Here is a 24,893-nt window from a genome sequence, read left to right on the forward strand (position 1 = left end):
GCTTCAAATGACTCTGAGCATTATGGGACTTAACAGCGGAGGTCATCAGTCCCCTAGACTTAGAACAGCTTAAACCTAACTAACCTATGGACATCACACACATCCATGCCCGAGGCAGGATTCGAACCTGCGACCATAGTGGTCGCGCGGTTCCAGACTGAAGCGCCTAGAACCACTCGGCCACTCCGGCCGGCGTTTCCAATTCAGATCAAGTAGGTAGTATCATGCTGCAGTCGTCGCTTTTCCAGTTGTAAGGTGTAAGAAGTAAAGTAACCAAGCACCGATGTGTGGTTACTGTGTCCGGATGATAGGTAGAAGCTCAGGTGTGAAAACAGCACATAATACAACGATATCGTTTCCGGCGCCGACCTGGTTATGACAGCGAGCTTTTTACAGATCTAGTTTCAGATTTTATATCGCCCGGTACAAATAAAATCATGAGAGAAGAATGCCACCGCATTAAATGTTTGCCGGCCGGAGTGGCCGTGCAGTTCTAGGCGCTACAGTCTGGAACCGCGTGACCGCTACGGTCGCGGGTTCGAATCCTGCCTCGGGAATGGATGTGTGTGATGTCCTTAGGTTAGTTAGGTTTAAGTAGTTCTAAGTTCTAGGGGACTGATGACCACAGCAGTTAAGTCCCATAGTGCTCAGAGCCATTTGAGCCATTAAATGTTACTCTACATGTGGATGTCGCTGAGTCGAATCCAAAACGAATAGGAACTGTGCCAGTGAGCCCTTCACACCAGCCGGCCGCTATGGCCGAGTGGTTCTAGGCGCTTCGGTCTCGAGCCGCGCTGCTGCTACGGTCGCAGGTTCGAATCCTGTCTCGGGCATGGCTGTGTGTGATGTCCTTAGGTTAGTTAGGTTTAAGTAGTTTTAAGTGTAGGGGACTGATGACCTGAGATCTTAAATCCCATAGTGCTTAGAGCCATTTGAACCATTTGAACTTCAGACCAAACTGGGGAAGACTGCTATGGTGTATGGGAAGTGATTTGTTACGTGCAATTGCTTGGATGTGTTCTGGACTGGAACTCGAACCCAGAAGCTTCTCTTCCACGGGCGATGCTTTTTCTGGCTGAGCTACTAAATTACGCCTCATAGCGCCCTCACAGCTTGCCGTCTATCACCAATATCTTTCCCAGTTCCCAAATTTCACAACCTCTGTATACCTAGATGAACTAGCATCCCTGAAAGGAGGGACATTTCGGAGACACGGCTTTTATGGGATAGTTTCCAGAACGAATCTTCCTCTCTGCAGCTGCTGAAGGACCCGTCTCCCTGTAAATGTCGGCAGCTCTCTGCGGAATGCTGCCATTCCTGGTAGAGGTGCAATTGCTGACGTAGGCGTCCGAGCACGGACGCAGCATCGGCCTCCGCTACGTAGACAGACAATGGCTCACCGTGCTACCTGAGCCACGGCAGAGAGCCACCACACCAGGCCGGAGCGACACCCGTGAGGTGCGCAGCGCAGCGCGGCGACCTTTCCGCTAGGGCGCGCCCCTGTTTTGTCGTGTCGTGTTTTATCCTCCTGAGGTGAGGCGGCGGATAGCGTTACGTACCGTCTGTCTCTGCGGCCGCCAGACCCGCTATTGTATTTCCGGCCGCTGCTCGCTGGGGCGCCTGCCCCTCGGAGAAATCCTTTTGACTGTGTGCGCCCCGTAAACAGGCGCATACGAAACGAGCTGGGAAAACCCCTGGCTCTCACTGTTCCTTCTTCAAAAAACACTCTCTGCGTCTCGGAGACCTATCTCATACTGTATCTTTCTTCTCCCCAAGAGTGTTGAAAGTAGTCCAGCGTAAACCCGCCGAAGTTTCTAAATTCTTGCTAAAGGGGTAGGGTTCTTCCAATCCATATGTGGCAAACAGCAAACCAGTGTTTAATAGTATTGGTTAAAAACAGTCTTGGTTGCAATTTTTGTTTTTTATTTTTCAACGACGCGTTTCGCCTTATTTAGGCATCTTCAGGTTATCTTTTCTAGATGGACGCGAGAGGCACCAAGATCTACATAGCGCGTTCCCGTTCACGGGAACGCGTTATGCAGATCTTGGTGCCTCTCGCGTCCATCTAGAAAAGATAACCTGAAGATGCCTAAATAAGGCGAAACGCGTCGTTGAAAAATAAAAAAACAAAAATTGCAACCAAGACTGTTTTTAACCAATACTACGGGTACGGCAAGAAAAAAGGAATAAAAGTGAGATTTTGTTAATACTTTCATCCTTCTTTACCTCCTATACATTACTGCAGATGACATGTCACTGAGCACATTTGTACTGTGCATGCAGTTCACGTGAGGTGCCTAGTTGTTTCCACTGCACTGTGTGGAATACATAATTTCTTGTACACTTCAATAACCTGCTGTCTTCATGATGATGATGTCCCCAGTGCAGAAAACAGCATGCAGGTCGTGGATTCTTTTTCTTCAGGCTGAAATTAACTTCGCAAGGAACTGCTGCTCGAATAAACTATAACTCATTTGGGATGCCACTCGCGTTTTTATTGATATAGACACGAGAAACTATTCTTGATCACAACGTATTGAACATATCTTTCCACAGTCATTATATCTGGCTAAAATAACATGAAATACATCCTGCCACAGACAACATGTCTGTGTACTGGATCCGTCAGAACTGGAGAATAAAATTACATGAATCAAATACTACTATTACAGACAACATGTATGTACCTTGCGACGGTCGGAACTGTAGTAAATAAAATTGCATGAAACAAATACTGCTATAACAGGCAACATGTCTGTCTACTGGAACGGTCAGAACTGGAGAGCCGGACAGCTCGAGACACTCCGCGCGCCAAGCCAGCAAGGCCTGCACCGAACGCCACCGAAGTGCATCGGCAGTAATATCGTCAGTCTTTTGTTTTAGTAATACTTTGATTTTAATAATTTTGAAATGACTGATTGATAGCTGGCTGTTAAGAGATTTTTATTTAAAAAAATGAAGTAATTTGGATGACAGGTTTAATTAATAATAGCAACTAAAGTTTAACGTTTTGGCGCCCTACCGCCGAACACAGCAGCCAATCACAGAGCAGCAGCATCATGCAGGCGGTCTTTCTCACGGGAATGGTACCGAATCTAACATCTGTCACCGGTACCTCATCCCACATTGCGTCATCTCTATGCATCTTGCATCTCCACTGCCCTGGGAATAGCTTCCTCGAGCCTAATATGATGGTTGAATAAGCCAGAAATATTACAAGGGGTAGAGTTGTTTGGGGGAGGAGACCAGACAGCGAGGTCATCGGTCTCATCGGATTAGGGGAGGACGGGGATGGAATTCGGCCATGCCCTTTCAAAGGAACCATCCCGGCATTTGCCTGGAGCGATTTAGGGAAATCACGGAAAACCTAAATCAGGATGGCTGGACGCGGGATTGAACCGTCGTCCTCCCGAATGCGAGTCCGGTGTGCTAGCCACTGCGTCACCTCGCTGGGTTCTTGCTAAAAGAAAGCGTCCTTATACTAGTGCTGCTGATAAAATGTCGACATATCGACATTTTTTCCAAAAGATACCGATATACATCGGCGACATATTTCCCTCGATATATCGATACCAAAACAGCAATATCGAGTGACGATAGCCTTATTTAATATTATTTTTTCACATTTTTTGGTAAATAATTGAAGTTGTTCTTTTGAAATTGTAGTAGAACATAATTTTACTTCCACTGTGTGAAGGAGTCTTACTGTTTTCTGAGCTTCTATTTTGACTGTGTGAAGGAAATAAATGTTGCACAAGAGAAAAAGAAGTCCGACTGCCCGGGGAGGGTTGGGGAGAGGTGGGGGGAATGGCGGTGTGAATGTGATAACAAGATTGCCGATATGAAGAAATACCATACACCAACTAGTGTGCTGTTTCTTCACGTCGGTATTCTTCAAAAACAGTTTATGATGGAACAAAAATCTAAGTGATAAGATTGGTCGTTGCGGTGGGTGCAGACATGTGACGGGATATGTTGACCTACGGTAATCGCCGCTCGTCGCTACCAACAGAAACTGTAATGAAACTTCCTGGCAGATTAAAACTGTGTGCCCGACCGAGACTCGAACTCGGGACCTTTGCCTTTCGCGGGCAAGTGCTCTAAGCTACCGAAGCACGACTCACGCCCGGTACTCACAGCTTTACTTCTGCCAGTACCTCGTCTCCTACCTTCCAAACTTTGCAGAAGCTCTCCTGCGAACCTTGCAGAACTAGCACTCCTGAAAGAAAGGATATTGCGGAGATATGGCTTGGCCACAGCCTGGGGGATATTTCCAGAATGAGATTTTCACTCTGCAAGGTTCGCAGGAGAGCTTCTGCAAAGTTTGGAAGGTAGGAGACGAGGTACTGGCAGAAGTAAAGCTGTGAGTCCCGGGCGTGAGTCGTGCTTCGGTAGCTTAGAGCACTTTCCCGCGAAAGGCAAAGGTCCCGAGTTCGAGTCTCGGTCGGGCACACAGTTTTAATCTGCCAGGAAGTTTCATATCAGCGCACACTCCGTTGCAGAGTGAAAATCTCATTCTGGAAACATCCCCCAGGCTGTGGCCAAGCCATGTCTCTGCAATATCCTTTCTTTCAGGAGTGCTAGTTCTGCAAGGTTCGCAGGAGAGCTTCTGCAAAGTTTGGAAGATAGGAGACGAGGTACTGGCAGAAGTAAAGCTGTGAGTACCGGGCGTGAGTCGCGCTTCGGTAACTTAGAGCACTTGCCCGCGAAAGGCAAAGGTCCCGAGTTCGAGTCTCGGTCGGGCACACAGTTTTAATCTGCCAGGAAGTTTCATATCAGCGCACACTCCGCTGCAGAGTGAAAATCTCATTCTAGAAACTGTAATGTTTAACTTCACCGTGCAATTTTGACACTACAACTGCTAGGTACTGGTGTTTGCAGAAATGAAAAAAATTAGAGAAGTCGACGTGAAGTCTTCAGGACAAATCTGATATGGGACGAAACCGATCGAAAGACCAGCTGACATCTTTTATTGTGCCACTTACATACAGTTACCATTGTTATCAAAGTCGTTATCGCCAAGCGGTTTTTTCGTTGCTTCTGTAAGAGTATTTTGTACTATTTTGTGTACCATTAGGGGGTCATTACCAATTCTTATCAATTTATTTGGTGATGTGGAGATATGCCAGGAGCGACTAGATAGTTCGGATTTCACGTTAAGCTGTAGGTCGCCTTTCCCCATTAGGATTACCGGGGTAGGTTAAAACTGACAGCTGAACCATCCGTACTGAAGGCTTCGCAGTCAATCCTACCATACTAATTTACTCACTTTCATTCCAATACTCACGCTATTGACAACAACAGAGGCGACTGGTACGATGATGAGCTGTGGTCGAAAGGAACTTGTTAATCGGACACCATGTTCATAGCACAGCTTCATTCTGTCGTCCAAGCCTTGTACTCTTAGACGCTGTTGACTCCAGTACAGTCCTAATCGGCAATACTGTTTCTGACAATGTTGTGATCGAGACATTCAGAGTACATTAATATGCATGTCAGCTAGGCTATCACCACAAGTATCTGTCATAAGGCTACGTGCATTGATTCTTAGCTCATTGTCAATATCGAGCGATGTCGGACGCGTAGTTCAAGCACATCTTCAACGCCTGTTATACGACCACTTTCATGGGTATCCATATGTGTACTACTTGTACTTCAGTGTTCGTCCTAGTATGTTCTAGAGCCATATGTGTGTGACAATAGCTACCGTCATAACTGTCATTATCTAGCTTTCTGTAGCATGCACCAGCCACTATACCAGTGATCGGATTGCGAAGAAATAGTGGTGTAATGCTCTTTAGATTAGAGTTCAGTTCCATTCTACAAAAGGGAAACTCAGATCTCCTTTCTGTTATCTGAACTGTGTTTCGCGTTGATGATTTAAATTTCGTAAGCGAATGAACGGGCAGTTGTTTAGAGCATAAACGGCGATTTTCTTGACCAACCTTGTCCTTTCGGAGGTTTTTCTCTGTGTCTACAGACATCATAGTCCACAGAACGACAAACTTTAAATTTCCTTTCTTCCTCCTTTGATAGGGCAACTATTTATATAACGGATCCAGTGCTGTGAATATCTAATACGACTGCATGCTGCCAGACTGTCTCGTGTGTGTTTCACGTCTTCTGTCTGGTGGTGCAATATGAACGCTGAATTATGCTTACGTTTGAGGGGAAGACTATGCCAGGAAGCCGTCGTATGACTGAAAAAACTTTATACCATATTTTACGTATATTTTAATTTATTAGTCATTAAGCCTAGAAGACTACTAGCGTGCTGAAAAGTAATGCCACCGAATTTTTTACTCTGTTCTCAATATCGGTTGAGGTATTACATATCATTCATATTACTCAGTCGACTTTCCCGCTTCGCCGACGCAGGTTGTAACTATTTGCCACTAGACGCCTCCGAACTGTGTAGCGTATAACGTGGCTGTGTGTAAAGTAACTATGTTGATGCGTGAGAAACAGCGTGCTGTAATAGAGTTTCTAACCGCAGAAAACGTGCCTCCGATTTAAAACCACAGAAGAATGAGAGCTGTAGACGTTGATGTTTGTATCGCCGTCAGTAATTGCCGACGTTGGATTGTTCGTACTAACGAAGGAAACGGTGGTGCTAACCTCAACGTGTGTGGCGGAGTTTGGAGTGGACGATCGCGTACGTTAGCCCACGAGACTCATCGCAACCGTGTAGATGAACTCACCAGAGAAAATAGTCGGGCAGCGCAGACACAGCTGTCAGGTAAGCGTGGCATATCACCAGAGCGTTCTAAGGCCGTCGTTGCAGAACTGCGGTACAGCAAACTGTGTGCACATTGGGTGCCTCGAATACTCACTCATGACATGAAACAGAGGAGTCTGGACATACGTTAGGAATTTCTTCTGCGTTTTGCACATGGGCGCGGGAGTTTCTTAATGTCAGTGAGAGAGGTGATGAAAGCTGGGCGCACCATTTTGACCCCGAAAACGGAGAACATCAATGGACTTCCGCCACGAAGAGTCACGGACGCCAAAACAGTTCAAGACTATGCCATCAGCAGGCAGAGTAATGTTCACACTGTTCTGGGTTACTCAAGGTATGGTGCATTTGGAATTAATGTCTGAAGCACCATAAACTCTACAATGTCCTGCGAGACCCTCAGAAAACTGAAAACACGAATTCCAAGATTCACTTGTTGCGTCAAGAGAACAGAGAAATTTTTATGCAAGGATTCCCCCTTGAGGGGCTTCGTAGCCACGAGTTCGAGGAGTTTGTCTCCACATGGGGCACCCGTTTCTTCGGCACGAGAATGTCAGACCACACACTGTGACATCTGCAACAGTCCGACGCCTTGGCTTCACTCTCATCGATCATTCTCCGTACAGTCCCGACATAGCTGCATCCGATTTTCATCTGTTACTAAAACTTAAAGAACTTCTTCGAGGACTTCACTTTGACAGTGATGAAGCGGTGCGAACAGAGATGAGCTTTTGGTTCCACCAACAAACATTCTACATTGATGGTATCAACAAACTGGTCTCTCGTTGGGAGAAATGTGTTCGCCGCCAGGGTGACTAAGTTGAGAAATAAATATGTAGAAATGAAGAATGTTAACAATGTTTGTTTTATTTAGAAAGCTTTAAGAGTTTTCACACAAAAAATTTGGAGACATTTCCTTCCAACACGTGTTCACATATACGAATTCTGATTCTGGAAATTCATTACTGCACGGAGCGGTATCGTTCTGCAGTCAGACCCTATAAACAACTTGGCGTGGACTCAAAGAGGGCTGAACAAGTTGTTAGGGCACCTCCGTCCACACCGTTAATACTGGTTGTTCGGAAATTCCCGTTACAGACTTCTGTGACTTATAGAGGAGAGTGAGTACATAATATGTTGAATAGGAAGCCAAGTCCGGGAACCTACCGTTTCCGGACTACACCCATTTGAAAACATGTTTGATAGGTAGGTATTCAACAGGACATTCATGGTGGGATGTGGTTACGTCCGATCGACTAATGTCATTTGACGTCCATCCTATTCTTTGACCTGGTTCGAGCCTCATTCAAGTGTCTCTGAGTGTCAAAGCAACATGGTTGAGTATAGGTCTGCAGAAAACACAGACATGATTCTTCTGTATGGCGAAGCTCATGATAATTGGAAGAGCTGCTCATCGCGTTTATCAAGATCATTATCCACAACGTCCGACTTTATCGCATATCCTTTTCGCCCCACTGACGCAACGGCTTCACCGTCAGCACTCGTGACTGCGGTCCTCCAAGGAGACTCCGCACTCCCGAACTGGAGGAGGCCGTACTGCGTCACGTTGAAGGGAAGCCGCCAACGAGTACACGAGCAGTTGTTTGGCCATTAACGAGAGAAACTGTAAAACGAATGATGTACTGAGTCGCGACTAATCAGTTACTTGTAAACGTGGCCGCGTCATCAACATTTTTTCCCGATTCCAAATCGAAATATTATGTACTGACTGCCCTCTACATGTCCTAGAGGTTTTTAACAGGAATTTCAGGACACTTTGTATGCTAGTTCAAGAATGGATCGCAGCGAGCGAACTTCCGACTGGCCGTAATTCAGGCATGTCAGATGAGAGAATCGTCTTGTGAATGTGCTGATCACGGAGCACTCACTTTTTTAACTGCCGTCAATATGTAGTAGTCAAGGTTTCATTACATGTCCAATGACGCAACATTTTTGTTGTTTGCCTTGTTTTATGGCCTCATCGTCAACGAAAAGTCAAACCCTAACATTCCTTACTTCCCATGGAAGCTGTAAGGTACGCGCCGATTTGGTACCGTGTATATCAAATTAAGTAGTCATTCGACTAGGCGGAGTACGGTCAACTCTCATTCAGTCAAGCTGTCGAGCAGTACGAACTACGTGACAGCCAGGCTCTGCTGCTGCACGATAACCACAGCAGCTGAGGCAATCCGTTGAACCTGCATGCGGGACTCGAACCACCAATGATTGTCCGTCCTCGGTATCTGGCGTCGTATCCCATGCGTGCGCTCGGCCCGTAGGTCAAGAAATTCTTAAGCTGCACTTCTTACCACTAGTTCATGGGCTGCGAATAATGAATAAGCTATTAACCTAATCTGCGTTAGCTCCTTGTACCTAGCAGAACGCAGGCTCGATGCTACTCTGACTTCCATATTTTACTCGAGTGAGGTGGAAGGTGTGGCGTGGAGGGATGCTCAAACGGAAATAGGGACGGACTCAAGAGTTCGCTTTTCTTACGACCAAAATTATGACGTGTATTACCGATCCGAAATGTTACAGTCCAACTTATGCCGAACAGCATCTCACTAGAACTGTCCAAATCCTTTCTTCGTGTGGCAACCGAACATATACAGCGCGACCTGTTAAATAAAGGTCAAAGTACACAACTCTGGAGTGGCTATCCGACACTGCACAATTCTTTGTACCTTGAAACTTGGTGGCAGATTAAAGCTGTGTGTCGAACTGGGACTCGGACCCGGGCCCTTTACCTATCACAGGCAACTGCTCACCCACTGAGTTACTCTCGTACGACTCACGACCCGCCCTCGCAGTTTTACTTTAGTCACCACCTCATCTTCTACCTTCTAAACTTCACAGAAGTTCTCCTTCGAAACTTGCGGGTCTAGCACTCCTGGAAGAAAGGATTCTGTGGAGACATGGCTTAGCCACAGCCTGGCGGATTGTTTCCAGAATGGATTTTCATCCTACAGTGATGTGTGTGCTGACATGAGACTTCCTGGCAGATTATGAGTGTGTGCCAGACCGGGAGCCGGCCGGTGTGGCCGAGCGGTTCTAGGCGCTTCAGTCCGGTACCGCGCTGCTGCTGCGTCGCAGGTTCGAATCCTGCCTCGGGCATGGGTGTGTGTGATGTCCTTTGGTTAGTTAGGTTTAAGTAGTTCTAAGTCTAGGGGACTGATGACCTAAGATGTTAGGTCCCATAGTGCTTAGAGCCATTTGAACCATTTTTTGAACCAGACCGGGATTCGAACCCGGGAACTTTGCCTTTGGCGGGCAAGTCTTCGTTGTAACTCGTTGCAATCCGTCGTATAACATAAAATCATTGGAAAAATCGCAACTAATAAAGGATTATCGGTTGAGTAATGTTAATTCAAATCAAGCAGTCGAGCTACCACACTCTGTCAACAGTACAGCGCAAGTAGACCAGAAGGGAAAAAAAAATTAAGCACAGGACAAATTATACGAGTTTTATTATACATTTATGACAGAGAAGCGTTGAAAAATAAATTATTTGAATCCAGATAGATTTGTGGTGGTACAAATAAAACGTTAGCCAACAAAGCAAGAAAGGATACACAAACGAAATTTTATAATTTGATGGTGGTGCCCATGCTGTTTATGGTTCTTAGAATCAGAATGTGAAGAGAAAAGACAAGAGAGCTAGTGAAACAGTGAAAGTAAGATTCCTGAGAGTAACGGCCCTTGAAATTTGCTAAAAAAACGATAGCATATACGAGGGGCGTTCAGTAAGTAATGCAACACATTTTTTTCTGAAAGCCGATTGGTTTTATTAGGATTCTAATACACTGTTTTAATCCCCACTCTTTTGGTTACAAAATCCTACTTTTAAACATAATCTCCGTTCAATGCGACCACCTTACGCGATCTTACTGAGAGGGCCAGTATGGCCGCATGGTGCGACCCTACTGGACGACGTCGGAACTAACGTTTTGCACCATTAATAGCCTCCCCATCAACCACGTACTGCTAGCCGCGGAGTGCGTCCTTCAAATCCTTTATTGTGCCAAACAGATGGAAGTCGAAAGGTGCGAGATCCGAGCTGTAGGTTGAATGAGAAAGAAAGGTCCAGTTAAGTTTTTTGAGCCACTCTCGGGTGCGCAAAACTGAGTGGGGCTCTGCGTTGTATGCTGTGGCGACCAACACACTGAAGTCGTTTCTACAGTTTGCCGAGGTCAGTATAACACACTTTAGAGTTGGTCGTTGTACCATGAGGTAGGACATGAAACATAATAACTTCTTCAGCATCCCAGGTGACCGTCATCGTAACTTTACTGGCTCAAGGTATAGCTCTGAACTACTTCTTCGGAGGGGAGGTGGTGTGACGCAACACTGTGCATTGCCGTTTTGTTTCCTGTTCGAAGTGATGAACTCATGCTTCATCGCCCGTGACGAAGTTCGGCAAAATATTGTCACGGTCGGCCTGATAACACACAAGCAGTTCATGACAGATCGTCCGCCCTTCGTTGCTCTTCATGGTCTCCTGGTGGCGGCGAGCAACACAGTGGGCACATATATTTGAGTACCCCAACTGGTGGACGAGTGTGTCAGCACTACAACATAGACGTCCAGTTGTGCAGCGAGATGTTTGTGATCCGTCGATCACCTCGAATGAGAGTGTCCACACGTTCCAACGTTGCAGGAGCCACAACTACGTGCGGCCGACCGGCACGGGGGAGATCGGACAGGTTGGTGCCATCTTGTGATGATGACAGGCGCCTCGCCCGTCGACTCACCTTGCTTTTGTTCACTGGCAGATGTCCGTAGGTGTTCTGCTAGGGACTATGAATATCAGCGATGCTCTGGGTTTCCGCCAATGACAGATCTCTGCTCGGAACACGCCTCCATGATAGACGCCATTTTCAAGACTACGTATAGCTGCGCCACCCATTGGACCTTCATTAAACTATAGGGACTGAAGCAGAAATATTCCACGATGCCCCACAACAAATTTCGCATTTTTTCAATAGAAACTGGGTGAGAAAAAGAGTGTTGCGTTACTTACTGATCACTTGTCACAAATGAAAATCTAGAAGAAAAGAAAAGGAACTGGAACGAGCACCATTTTGCAATGGAAAACAAAAGATTCGTGAATAAGGCTTTGTTAGAACCGCCTGATCGGAAAGATTTTGGATGAAATGGTAGGATGACGGTGGAAATCCTATGTGAACGGAACGGACTGCATGTTTCACAACGAAGATGATGGTAGTAGGATGGCGTTGGACTTCCAAAGTGAACGGAACAGACTGCATGGTTCGCCGGCCGCTGTGGCCGAGCGGTACTAGGCGCTTCAATCCGGAACCACGAGTCTGCTACGGTTGCACGTTCGAGTACTGCCTCTGGTATGGATGTGTGTGATGTCCTTAGGTTAGTTAGGTTTAAGTAGTTCTAGAGGACTGATGATATGAGATGTTAAGTCCCATAGTGCTTCGAGCCATTTTGAACTGCATGGTTCACAAGTTGTTGTTTGCATGGTGGTTGTGGTGAAGTTTTCTGATAGCAAGTGTGTACCGCGGGGACCACAGCACGGCACGGAGCTGTGGCCCAGAGCGTCTGGTAAGCGGATCCTAAGCCAGCAGGCAGCCAGCGCGAGGGCGGCGGCGGCGGCGGCGGAGGCGGCGGTGTCGGGTGACCGCCAAGGATGCCGGCTGTGTATGCGCCAAACGCTCCTCTGGTTTCTTGAAAAGCCCGACTGCGACCGCATTACCAGCCACGTCTCGCGTAGCCGATTCTCCCGTCAAGGGTTCGTCTACATTCATTTTCTCGTCTAAAGAAATCGTCCATGTTCTCCAGATTCCTGCAAAGAACGTGACGGAGGATGAATTCCATTGAGCTATATATTAACCTCTTTCCATTTTCAGTAAGCTGTTGAGCAAGAGTGATTCTTAATATATGTCTGCGTAGGAGTTTTGCTGGCCTAGTTTCACCAGCACTGCCTCCATTTAATATTGTGCGGATGCAATATATAGGTTCGATATAGCGGGCTTCCAAGCACATCAAATGCTTCAGACTCACAAGGAAGACGGCTTGCAAAAGATTATTTCATGGGGAATTAACGATCAAACGGCTAAATCGCACGCGGTGGTCTTCACGAACATAGAATTATACACATAAGTGCTATTGAATCAAACTAAGTGGCATTTAGAATTCGAAGCCATTTTGACTATTTTTCGACCGTGACTGTCTCAAGAAATATGTAAAGGTTTTTTTTAAAATTACAGCTACCAGTCACAAACTTCGTAAACTATTGTATTATTTATTTAGCGACGTGTTTCGAAAAAAACAAAATGGCTCTGAGCACTATGGGACGTAACATCTGAGGTCATGTTTCGAGGTAAACCTCATCTTCAGGCTAAATAACATTACAAAAACAACTTTAAAATAAGGCCATACAGATGTTACATAGTCTTTTCGTGAATGCTGTGGTCAAGCATAGTTGACGAAGTTTGCGACTGGTAACGGTAATTTATAAAAACCTTTACAAGTGGCATTTAGCACCATTTTTCACGCTAGTGACAGGGGCGACACGTTGTGGCGTGGATTTCGCTAGACAAGAAAAGCGTTGGAGGCCATCCTGTTCCACGAACGCTAAATAGTCCGTCCCTGGTAGCTGAGTGATCAGCGCGACGGAATGTCATACCTGACGGCCCGGGTTCGTTTCCTGGATGGGTCGGAAGTTTTCTCCGCTCAGGGACTGGGTGTTGTGTTGTCCTTATCATCATCATTTCATCCCCATCGACACGCCAGTCGCCGAAGTGGCGCCAGCTCGAAAGACTTGGACAAGGCGAACGGTCTACCCGCTGGGAGGTCCCAGCCACACGGCATTTCCATTTCCAACGCTAAATATCACCGCAAAAATCCACGGCTGTAGTTCACAGATGTGTTGAAGCACGCACATATTGATCGATAGTGTGTCCTATGTCCTGAACCCCATAAAACGCCATAGCAGCAACGGCTATTCGGAAAGCTAGGAACGATCGGTCGCGAAATCGAAACCACGGCGAAAATCAAAACTGTTGCATTTGTTACAGTTAGCTACACCTTGTAGCTAATTCTCTACGGAAACGCCGCTCCGACTTAGACATCCATCATAGCGTTGTACCAATTTTCCAGCCGGCCGCTGTGACCGAGCGGTTCTGGGCGCTTCAGTCCGGAACGGCGCTAAGTAGTTCTAAGTCTAGGGGACTGATGACCTCAGACATTAAGTCTCTTAGTGCTTAGAGCCATTTGAACCATCTGAACCAAATTTCCAATACCCTTGTCATAGAATGCACAATCCTGTGCCTTCCGATAATTTTCAATGCTGGACTGCAGCTCGTTGTCTGTGCAACGTCATCTTGATAGTAAGCGGTTCATTTGAGCTGAGATGAAAATCAGAGGGAACTATGTCTGGGCCGTATGGTGTGTGATTAAACACTTCCTACCGGAAAGTCTGCAGGAGCATCCTCATTGCAGTGTGCAGCCGAGAACTGTCATTAAGACAGTTACGTTATGTGGGGTTGCATGAAATCAAGAGAAATCTCTCGGCAGGCATCCGTACGTGGCATCTTCTCGCGCTCACTGTGTGCACAGAAGTGAGAAAAGCGACGTGACGCTATCTACGTGCATACGAGAGACACTGCCCAACACAACTGCGCAAAAATTCATCGAATTTTTATTGTGGTTTCCATTTTGCGCCCGATCATTCTTACTTTCTGAATAACCCTCATGTAAACTGGACCTCCCATTTCGTTTTCACTCTTGTTTCTAATGGAGATACAGAGTCCTTATGAACGTTATTTGAGTTTGTCAAGTCATTGGATATACAACATTTTATTCGATACTTGACATAATTTAGTGAGTGCAAACACAGTATTGCCCTGCAAATAGTGGCTTCAGTTTGGGAGCACTACACCTCCGGCAGGTACCAGATGTCTACATGCACAGGTCGTACAATTCCTGTAAATTACGGACTAGTTATGGTGTAAACTGAAGATGAGGTTGGGAGGAAGGAACGGAAAGTGAAAGAACTAATGATATCAGTTGCATCGGGATCTTATGCAGAATTAGGGGCGACGAGTGAAAATGCATGCCGGACCGGGAATCGAACCCTGAATCTCCTGCTCATCGGGTAGTTGCATTAACCCATGTGCCACCCAGACACTGTGTTCATCTTAAATGTGCGAATTATCTCGGCACGCTCCCCAGCTGACCACACTCCTACCCAGCGCCACATATCGGCAGTCCACGTCCATCATGCTCTCTAATTTTAGATTCCTGCTGGAGGTCGAATGTAAATGAGCTTCCGCACTTGTAACACCATAGCTTAGACACTACATATCTTTTGTTGATTCATTTAGCTTTCTGTTTTGTTCAACATCCCATCGTTGACCTTCTGTAATTAGTGTATGATTAATTCAATACTGTAATGAAGTGTAATCTCTGTAATATGCACAATATGAGCAAATGATATGGTTTGACTTTGTCACATAATCTCTTTGGTTGTCTTTAAAACTGAATAATTTTATTTAAATAATTTTTTGTAGAAATACTAATATGTGCTAATGTTTTGTTTTAATTAATATGTTTGGTTACTGTTATGTAAACTGCTGACCTTCACTTAGGGTTCTTAGTTATTTCATATGTAAAAGGTGTGTGGTTCCCCTCGGTAACGGAACTGAGAGGCGCTCGCAAATTGTGGTTGGCATAGGTGGAACCAGGAGTCAGTCTGGGACAAGCTACTAAACTGTCAAATTCCCATGTAAAAGTTGTATATTGTGCTGGTGCCGAGAGAGGCTTTCCGTGCCGCTTTCCAATGCCTCGGATGGATGGATAAAGAGGTGGCACTATTCTGGATTTGGTATCTATCATCGCCACCAAGAAATGACAGAGTGCCGGCCGAGGTGGCCGAGCGGTTCTAGGCGCTACAGTCTGGAACCGCACGACCGCTACGGTAGCAGGTTCGAATCCTGCCTCAGACATGGGTGTGTATGCTGTCCTTAGGTTAGTTAGGTTTAATTAGTTCTAAGTTCTAGGGGACTGATGACATCAGAAGTTAAGTCCCATAGTGCTCAGAGCAATTCTACCTGCAAATCCACCTACCAACACGCACGCGCCATCACATTGCTCAATCACTGTAATAGAACAGAAGAACTACTCTAACGTACAGTGAAGGATGGGCTCATTGGATGTTTTAGTGTTCAAATATAAGGTAATTTATAAGTGAATTTATGTACCTACCTTCATTTTTTCCTTATCATAACACCTCTCAGGTTCCTCTCCATTTGAACTAAAGTGATTACTGAGTGTCCTTTATTGAAAGCATATTAAAATTAATATGGCAATAGAGTGTGCTAAATTTAATATTGCTTGTCGACAGGATCTTACAAATATTTCAATTTTGTGTTTCAACGCAGTAAAAGCTGAGAACTGATACTGTTCATGCTTGTTAAGGGCTTGTTTCTCTAGTGTATTAAAAGTATGTTTAGTTTGCTCTGCTACAGCGGTCAAGATTAAGGGCCCCTCTCCATTGAAAGTAGGTAAAATGCACAAAGTTACTGAATTATAGAAAGTTTCAATTACTCTTGCTATTCAAGTGAAATTCTGTACAACACTGGGTTCCTCTTGTGTATTAAAAGTTCATATTAATGGTGTAATAGGGTCAACAGTTTGTCTATTGTGCTCATGCTAGATAACGATTAATAGAAAGGCCACCATCTATGAAAATAGTAACTTCTTTACTCAAAAGACACTGAGAAGTAATCTCTTAGTGAACTCCATTTAATTTTCATTCTAAGTAGAAAGGTGTTAGTAGTGAGAGACTTAATCTATGCACATTCACTAAATTTGCTGTGAACCATACCCATATTTCATGTCAGATAGGAATTTGTTTGAAAAGTAATATTAAACCTGTGTCCAACTTACCATTCTACAGTGAATGTTAAGAGTAACGTTATTGAGACCATTCAGTTTGACTAAGTCCTCAAGATAATAGTGTGTTTTGTTATCTGTTATATTTATGCATATAGTACTTTCTGATCTGTTAGCTCCAACCTTAACGTGAACATACTCTATTCAGGTAACAGACTTAATTGCACTCGCGTATGGCAAAGTATAGGTTGTGTTTGTCCGTTACAGTTACTCATACCTATTTTCTTGAACATGAATGTCAATCATTCTCTAGACTAATTAGGCTGGCGACCGTTTTCTTTATCCTTTGAACAGTGTCGATAGGTAAAATATTGTTTGTTACTGTTTAAATATTTACGTAATTCTGACTTTCACTTCCAATAAGCCACCTCCGTTAGGTACAACACGGTCCACATAACGAAATTCCTCTCAGAGGGTAACACTGCTCTGTTGCTTTATGCCATAATTGCTTGAATAAAAATAATTTCATTATACGAACTGCCTCCAGTTTTGAGGTTATGGTATAACAGTAGCGGACGTTAGTGTTATACGTGGCTTTTCCGTGACAGGACTACTTGTTCTGTTGGGGCATTGTAGGTAATAAACCAAATTTGGTATTTAATTGCACAAGTTACGTAAATACAGTTGCAATGTTATACACTGACAATTGTCAATTCATTGGCCATCGAGGCGAATCGATTATGTGAACGTGTATTGTCTGCTGTTTCGGACATGTTCGAAAGAACAGACACCGTACATTCAAATATACAGCCGACTAGCTTCGGCCTTCTCTAGATACGAATATACGGCCAAAACAATCTATCCTTTGTCAAAGTTGATTATATCCCGGGATTCCCCATCTGCGGCTGGTATCGTCTTTAGAATGAATCGCTATTTTCCCTTACCGCAGTGGGTGCCCGCAAAGTAGAAGGCGACTTTTAATCTCACTATAGGCAGTGCTCATAATGTTTTGGCTCATCATTGTGCGAGTGTGTGTGTGCGTGTGTGTGTGTGTGTGTGCGTGTGTGTGTGCGCGTACAAAACCAAGCATATTAATTAATAGTGGGAGCCCAGGAGCCGGCGACATCAATAGCATTCGTCATTATGATAGGTCCCAAAGGTTGTACTTGTGTGAAATGGGGAGGGGAGGCGGAGGGCTTTAAACAGTGTAGGAGTTCTTGTGTTCGGGTGTCTGGGCCTCAACACAGCTGCAAAAGCTTACATGGTTCTCGACATACCCATTTCAGCACATTCACCTTGGACCTTGTTTTTCCTGCTCTGAGTCTGTTAATAGGATCACCAATTTAGTACGGGAGCGAAGTGAGGGAGGGGAGGGGGGTTAAAAATCGTAGAGGGAGACTAAGAGACGAATACAGTAAGCACATTCAGAAGGAGGTAGGTTGCAGTAGTTATTCGGATATGAAGAAGCTAGCACAGGATAGAGTAGCGTGGAGAGCTACATCAAACGAGTCTTCGGACTGAGGACCACTACAACAACATGAGTATATAATGTCATGGAATTTCTATATAACTGTGTGATAAAGACTTGAATGAATAAAATGATCACTTTGGTGTCAGCTCTCGAACCTACTAGATGCTTTTGTACGAGGTTGTTTATAAATGCACGATTTTGTTAATTGTACGTAAGTTTTTTCAATATATATTTATAAAAAGTATTTGTTCTTGTAATCTAATTTCATACCTGTACCCTCCACGTGAATATGATTACGTGGAACTAATTAATTTTATCTAGAATTCAAGTTTTACCATTGGCCATGTACCATTCTATGCTGTAATGACGCATTGGCAGCCGTTATTTGAAATATAAGTAATCGCATTGTTTTCGGCTTCAGCCACAAGGTAACAGAAAAAAAAACTTTAAATATATTTGCTATCAGGAAAAGAAAGTATTTTTTGCAGAACTGTTTTCATTAAATACACAGAACGAACGCAAAGATAATAAATAATAATGCACGGCCCACGTTTGCTTATGAGTAAAACGCTGACTGGTAAAAATCTTGTTTTCACTGCCCCAAATTTTATTCAAATCACAATCAACAGTATGGAAGGCAACTGTTTAACAAAGAATTTACGTAACATTGAGAATAATAGTGCAGCTCCGTAGGTGATTATACTGTATCTCTCTTTGCAACAATATTTATTTATTGGGCAATAACTACTACTGTTTTAAACAAGCCGTGCGTATTTTTGAGCTAGCCGTGTGTGTTGACAACCTAAGTAAATTATTACAACTCAACCTAGTATCTTTACTCAGAATTATTTGCCTACGTAGCAACATTGATGATTGTAAAGGTATATTTTAGCCCCTGCTACGAGTGTGCGAAATATACGCGATGACACGACTTATAAATATTTTCATGCGCGATTCCAAACGCAACAAACCGATATCTTTTAGGCAAGAGGAAAGAGAGATAAATAGTGAGAGAGGGAGAGAGAGAGAGAGAGAGAGAGAGAGACGATACGCCGATCGAATGCCGTTAGAGACCTCCAGTTGAATTGTCTCTGGAGCGATTCCAGGTAGGTGGAAGACTTTATATGCGGGTGTAGATGTTGGTCAAACGTTGAAGAGTCTGCATGTTTTGTTGACTGCGGCATCAGTCTGCTTAGAAGGAACGGATTTTTACCAGACAAGAGAGCTGTAGCAAACTACCACCACTGATGTTTATAGCGCTTGTTGTTTAACACCCTAGTTTGAGCCTACAGCTTTGCAGAGGTTTTTTCTTGTACCAAACACTTTGATTTGGTTATTGGGTCGGTGCTGGTTACGTGTCAGGCCCCAGTCCAGTATTTGGGGCAGGGCACGGCTCCTGTGGTGTTCCTCTTCGCATAATCTGGAGCCATCTGGATGGATGCGTGGTGCTGTAGGATCCTGAAATAGACTGACGCCAGCTACGTTCTTCAGTATTTCTGTGCACCCGATCTCTTACTTTATTTGTAAACAGAACTGCCCGGAGATATCAGTTCAAGTGCGATTATTCATTGCGCAAAATATTCTCGTTAAAATGAGTTAGAAAAGGGGCTAATTCCTTAGTATATTGCGTCAGGCACATGTGCCTTATTCGCTTTAAGTAACATTAATTCTCTTTCAATACCAGGTATCAAATGCTGCTGCGACAGTAAGGGTAAAGAAATATTTAAATGTGGAATTTAATATATCTAGGCAACGGCCTTGCCGCAGTGGATACACTGGTTCCCGTGAGATCACCGAAGTTAAGCGCTGTCGGGCATGGGCGGCACTTGGATGGGTGACCATCCTGGCCGCCATGCGCTGTTGCCATTTTTCGGCGTGCATGCCAATTGAGGAGCTACTCGACCGAATAGTAGCGGCTCCGGTCACAGAAAACCATCATAACGACTGGGAGAGACCACACGCCCCTCCTATCCACATCCTCAACTGAGGATGGCACGGCGGTCGGATGGTCGCGATGGGCCACTTGCGGCCTGAAGGAGTGCTATTAATATATTTGCTTTATGTCTGCTACCCTCAGTTTCAAGGCCGGACGAAACCACCTGTCGCTTTTGTTTGATTGTAAAAACTATTGTAGGCTCCACGCATGTCCCTTATTATGGATTGAACGAGTTGGTAATAAGTTGCTCTATCATATTCAAAGTTGCTCTATCAGTTTCCCCACAGTTTCTCTGTAGTGAGACAGCAATAGTTTCTGTTTACGAAACATCCTGTGAACGCTGTCATTAAGCCAAGGAAGGTTTTGGCACGCTATATCACTTCAGTTTGTACGTATTCAGGTAGACCGCGGTTTATAATATCTATCAACCGCATCCACACTTGTTCTGCGTTCGCCGAATCTGAACTACACACATCAACAAAAGTTTTGCATCACCCCATTATTTCTGAATTCAGGCAGAGAAAACAAAAACTGGCTCTGACGCTCGCGCATATGTTCATTCGCAACATGTCCTTATCACCAAAGGAAAAATACGAACACTTGTGTAATGACAAAATCGTCTGTTTCGTATGGTGGGTTATCGCAGCACTCTTGACCAACGTTAATACGTGGTGGAACGTCACTTTGCTGGGATGCATGGCTGAATCCGCCGTGGCATACCGTCGATGAGAACAAGTCAGTCCTGATGGAAATTGTCCCACTCTTCATTGGCGATTGTGCATAGGTCGCGCATAGTACATGGTCATTGTCAACAGCCAAACAGAGCTCGTTCAATCGATGCTAGACTTATTCGGCTGGGCTCGCGTCCGGGGAACAGGCAGACCACTTCACTCTGGTGAACATACCATGCTGAAGGAACGTGTTCACGAGAGCAACACGACCAGCACACTAGGTGTCATCCGTCAAGATTAAATTCCCACCAAAACGTTGGCCGTACAATCCCAATGTTGGCTGCAGAATCTGATCCCTGTACAACAGAACAGTGAGATTGCCCTCAACAAGCACGAAAGTTATACTGTGGCCCCCTGTAATGCTACCACAGAACATCACTCCAACACCACCATGTTGCACAAATGAGACACAGTGTTGGTGTGTTCGATGTTACTGGGTTGTCTCGACACACGTTGTCTGCCATCTGTACAGTAATAGTCACAGCAGCAAGACACTTACACGACATATCAGCATAATGCAACACCTATCTTGATGAAACAACCTTATTTCGTCCTTCAAGAGAGTTGTGTGCGCGTCCTTCAAGCCAGTTGTGTGTAAATGATTTCATTTACACCCAATACAAATATTCTCGCAGCTTCCTTTCTTTCTTTTTCTTTGTTGAAAGTCGTTCCTGTAATAATTTTAGCTCCACGTATCCGCATTTCATTCGTGACACTCTCGAAAAGATCGGCCTGTTTACAGCAGTAGGTCTAAAAAATATCTTTAGAGTGTGGGTTGCCGGTGTGTATATCTTCGAGGCAGCTGTCGGGCAGTTCATTCCGTAGTACTTTGCTACACAGTATGTCCTTGCCGCCAACAAAGGAAGCGTAGTTTTCTCAGTCGGTGGTCGGAAGTTTAAGGTCACCATTTACTGCAAGCATACACTCTGGATGTTTTCGTGCTATCGAGCTTAGACTATCTTTGAATGACTGTTAGACCAGTGTGTCTGAATGTAGCGGTCGATAGAAACATCCGATCACTAATCTCAATCCACAGACCTGAGCTACTCTTACCGACATAAGTGTCGGACTCATTTAGAACCGGGCTATAACCATTGTTTCTGCTTGTCGATATAAACACTCATCCTTCCGTGGCATCCAATCTATCATTCCAATATACATTCTACGACTTGTAGAAAACTTCACTACTTTCTCCTTCGGGTTTCACCAAACCCTCAAATCCCAGTATGATATGAGGCAGACTGCTTTGTTGGAGACATGTGAGCTCTGAGAGTTTGCTGTTATTACTATACTATTTGCCAACATGTAATAAGCCTCTTGTCTATTTTTCAACGTCATATTACATATGAATATGTATCCTGAAAAAATAAAATTCTCTCTTGTTTATAACATTTAGACCCATTAAATCATATAATAATGCTATCTGATTACACATTTTTAACGGAATAGAATAAGAGAACAGGGATAGCTTACTTCGTGAAAGGCAACAGTAATGGCCCTAAGTAGATGACTGAATTACACTAACATACTGCCGGCCGCGGTGGTCTCGCGGTTCTAGGCGCGCAGTCCGGAACTGTGCGACTGCTACGGTCGCAGGTTCGAATCCTGCCTCGGGCATGGATGTGTGTGATGTCCTTAGGTTAGGTTTAAGTAGTTCTAAGTTCTAGGGGACTTATGACCACAGCAGTTGAGTCCCATAGTGCTCAGAGCCATTTGAACCATTTTTGAACTAACTTACTAAGTTTTGATAAACACATGAAGTAATGTTTGTATCTTGTAAGCGACCGAGCTTTTAGCCAAGTTACAGTAAGTGCAGGGGGGAGGGGGGCGGAATACTTGGCCCAGTATGTTAGCCTAAACATTCTACTCAGAAATTTGAAAATTCAAATACAGAAAGGAATCACATTATTTTTAAAGTGATGAACTGCCAGCTACCTTTGCATTTCCAGCTGTTCACTTAGCTTCTAGTCTGTAAAAACATGCAAAGAAACTAGGCGAGGCGAACCGCTCACTGCGGTTTAGCAATATATCAGTTGATCCCAATAATAGTTCAGGAAAACTGGTTTATCTGCTGAAAGCACAAACAACATTACGTAAGATAGAACAAAGTCGATTGGAAAGTGCAGCTGCGCCGCGCCCTCCGGTCGAAAGCTCCCCACAGCGACATCAATTCGATAGTCTTCGCACGATAAAATCGCAAAATGACGTCGGCTACGCAGAGCACGAAGTTTTTCTACGACAGAATTCCATGCTGAATTTAACTAGGAGCAGCCGTCTCGATTAATAAGGGACTCAGACAGTAGTATTTCGCCCGGTTCACTTGTGACGGTGCTTTAAAACTTTGTCGTATCGGCCACAAGTTTTGTTTCATTCTATTTCATCAAATGACCAGTGGGAATACAATGCAGTGCGATCCTGCACAGTACGCGTCGTTTGCCCTGTGTAAATTACCGCATTCGCACGTAATCCTATATACATCTGCCTCGCGCAAATCTAAGTTGTCTTTGACAGAGCTAAAAATTTTCGAGATTTTCGAAGGAAGATGCCCATTTTCGCTGAAAAATACCCGATTTATGGTAGATTAGCAGTTGTTTTGAAGGCCTCATCCTATTCTTTGTTCGATCATTTATGGTACTCTAGCGTACCCTGTGCTTTCTGAGACAAAAATCCACTGTTCAGGAACACGGTTTGCAGGTGTTTCATTTCTGTTTGCGGACTATCGGTATCAGAAATGATGTGGGCTCGGTGGATTAAGGTCTTTAGAATGTCCTTCGTTTGTGCCGGAGTGTGCAACTAGTAGCTTGTAAATACGGTTGTTGTTGTTGTGGTCTTCAGTCCTGAGACTGGTTTGATGCAGCTCTCCATGCTACTCTATCATGTGCAAGCTTCTTCATCTCCCAGTACCTACTGCAACCTACATCCTTCTGAATCTGCTTAGTGTATTGATCTCTTGGTCTCCCCCTACGATTTTTACCCTCCACGCTGCACTCCAATACTAAATTGGTGATCCCTTGATGCCTCAGAGCATGTCCTACTAACCGATCCCTTCTTCTAGACAAGTTGTGCCACAAACTCCTCTTCTCCACAATCCTATTCAATACCTGCTCATTAGTTACGTGATCTACCCATCTAGTCTTCAGCATTCTTCTGTAGCACCACATTTCGAAAGCTTCTATTCTCTTCATGTCCAAACTATTTATCGTCCATGTTTCACTTCCATACATGGCTACACTCCATACAAATACTTTCAGAAACGACTTCCTGACGCGTAAATCTATACTCGATGTTAACAAATTTTTCTTCAGAAACGCTTTCCTTGCCATTGCCGGTCTACATATTATATCCTCTCTACTTCGACCATCATCAGTTCTTTTGCTCCCCGAATAGCAAAACTCCTTTACTACTTTAAGTGTCTCATTTCCTAATCTAATTCCGGCAGCATCATCCGATTTGATTCGACTAAATTCCATTATCCTCGTTTTGCTTTTGTTGATGTTCATCTTATATCCTCCCTTCAAGACACCATCCATTCCGTTCAACTGCTCTTCCAAGTCCTTTGCTGTCTCTGACAGAATTACAATGTCATCGGCGAACCTCAGAGTTTTTATTTCTTCTCCATGGATTTTAATACCTACTCCGAATTTTTCTTTTGTTTCCTTTACTGCTTGCTAAATATATAGATTGAATAACCTCGGGGAGAGCCTACAACCCTGTCTTACTCCCTTCCCAACCACTGCTTCCCTTTCATGTCCCTCGACTCTTATAACTGCCATCTGGTTTCTGTACAAATTGTAAATAGCCTTTCGCTCCCTGTATTTTACCCCTGCCACCTTTAGAATTTGAAAGAGAGTATTCCAGTCAACATTGTCAAAAGCTTTCTCTAAGTCTACAAATGCTAGAAACGTAGGTTTCTTTGCCTTTCCTTAATCTTTCTTCTAAGATAAGTCGTAAGGTCAGTATTGCCTCAAGTGTTCCAGTGTTTCTACGGAATCCAAACTGATCTTCCCCGAGGTCGGCTTCTACTAGTTTTTCCATTCGTCTGTAAAGAATTCGTGTTAGTATTTTGCAGCTGTGGCTTATTAAACTGATTGTTCGGTAATTCTCACATCTGTCAACACCTGCTTTCTTTGGGATTGGAATTATTATATTCTTCTT

General features: G+C 44.4%; 1 pseudogene; it reads left to right on the plus strand.

Moving 5' to 3' along the window:
* The first annotated feature begins 19,819 nt into the window (after nucleotides 1-19,819).
* On the plus strand, nucleotides 19,820-19,937 carry LOC126210560 (5S ribosomal RNA; annotated as a pseudogene).
* The last annotated feature ends 4,956 nt before the right edge of the window (nucleotides 19,938-24,893 follow it).

Source organism: Schistocerca nitens, chromosome 1 (assembly GCF_023898315.1).
Source record: "Schistocerca nitens isolate TAMUIC-IGC-003100 chromosome 1, iqSchNite1.1, whole genome shotgun sequence".
NCBI classification, from domain to species: domain Eukaryota; kingdom Metazoa; phylum Arthropoda; class Insecta; order Orthoptera; family Acrididae; genus Schistocerca; species Schistocerca nitens.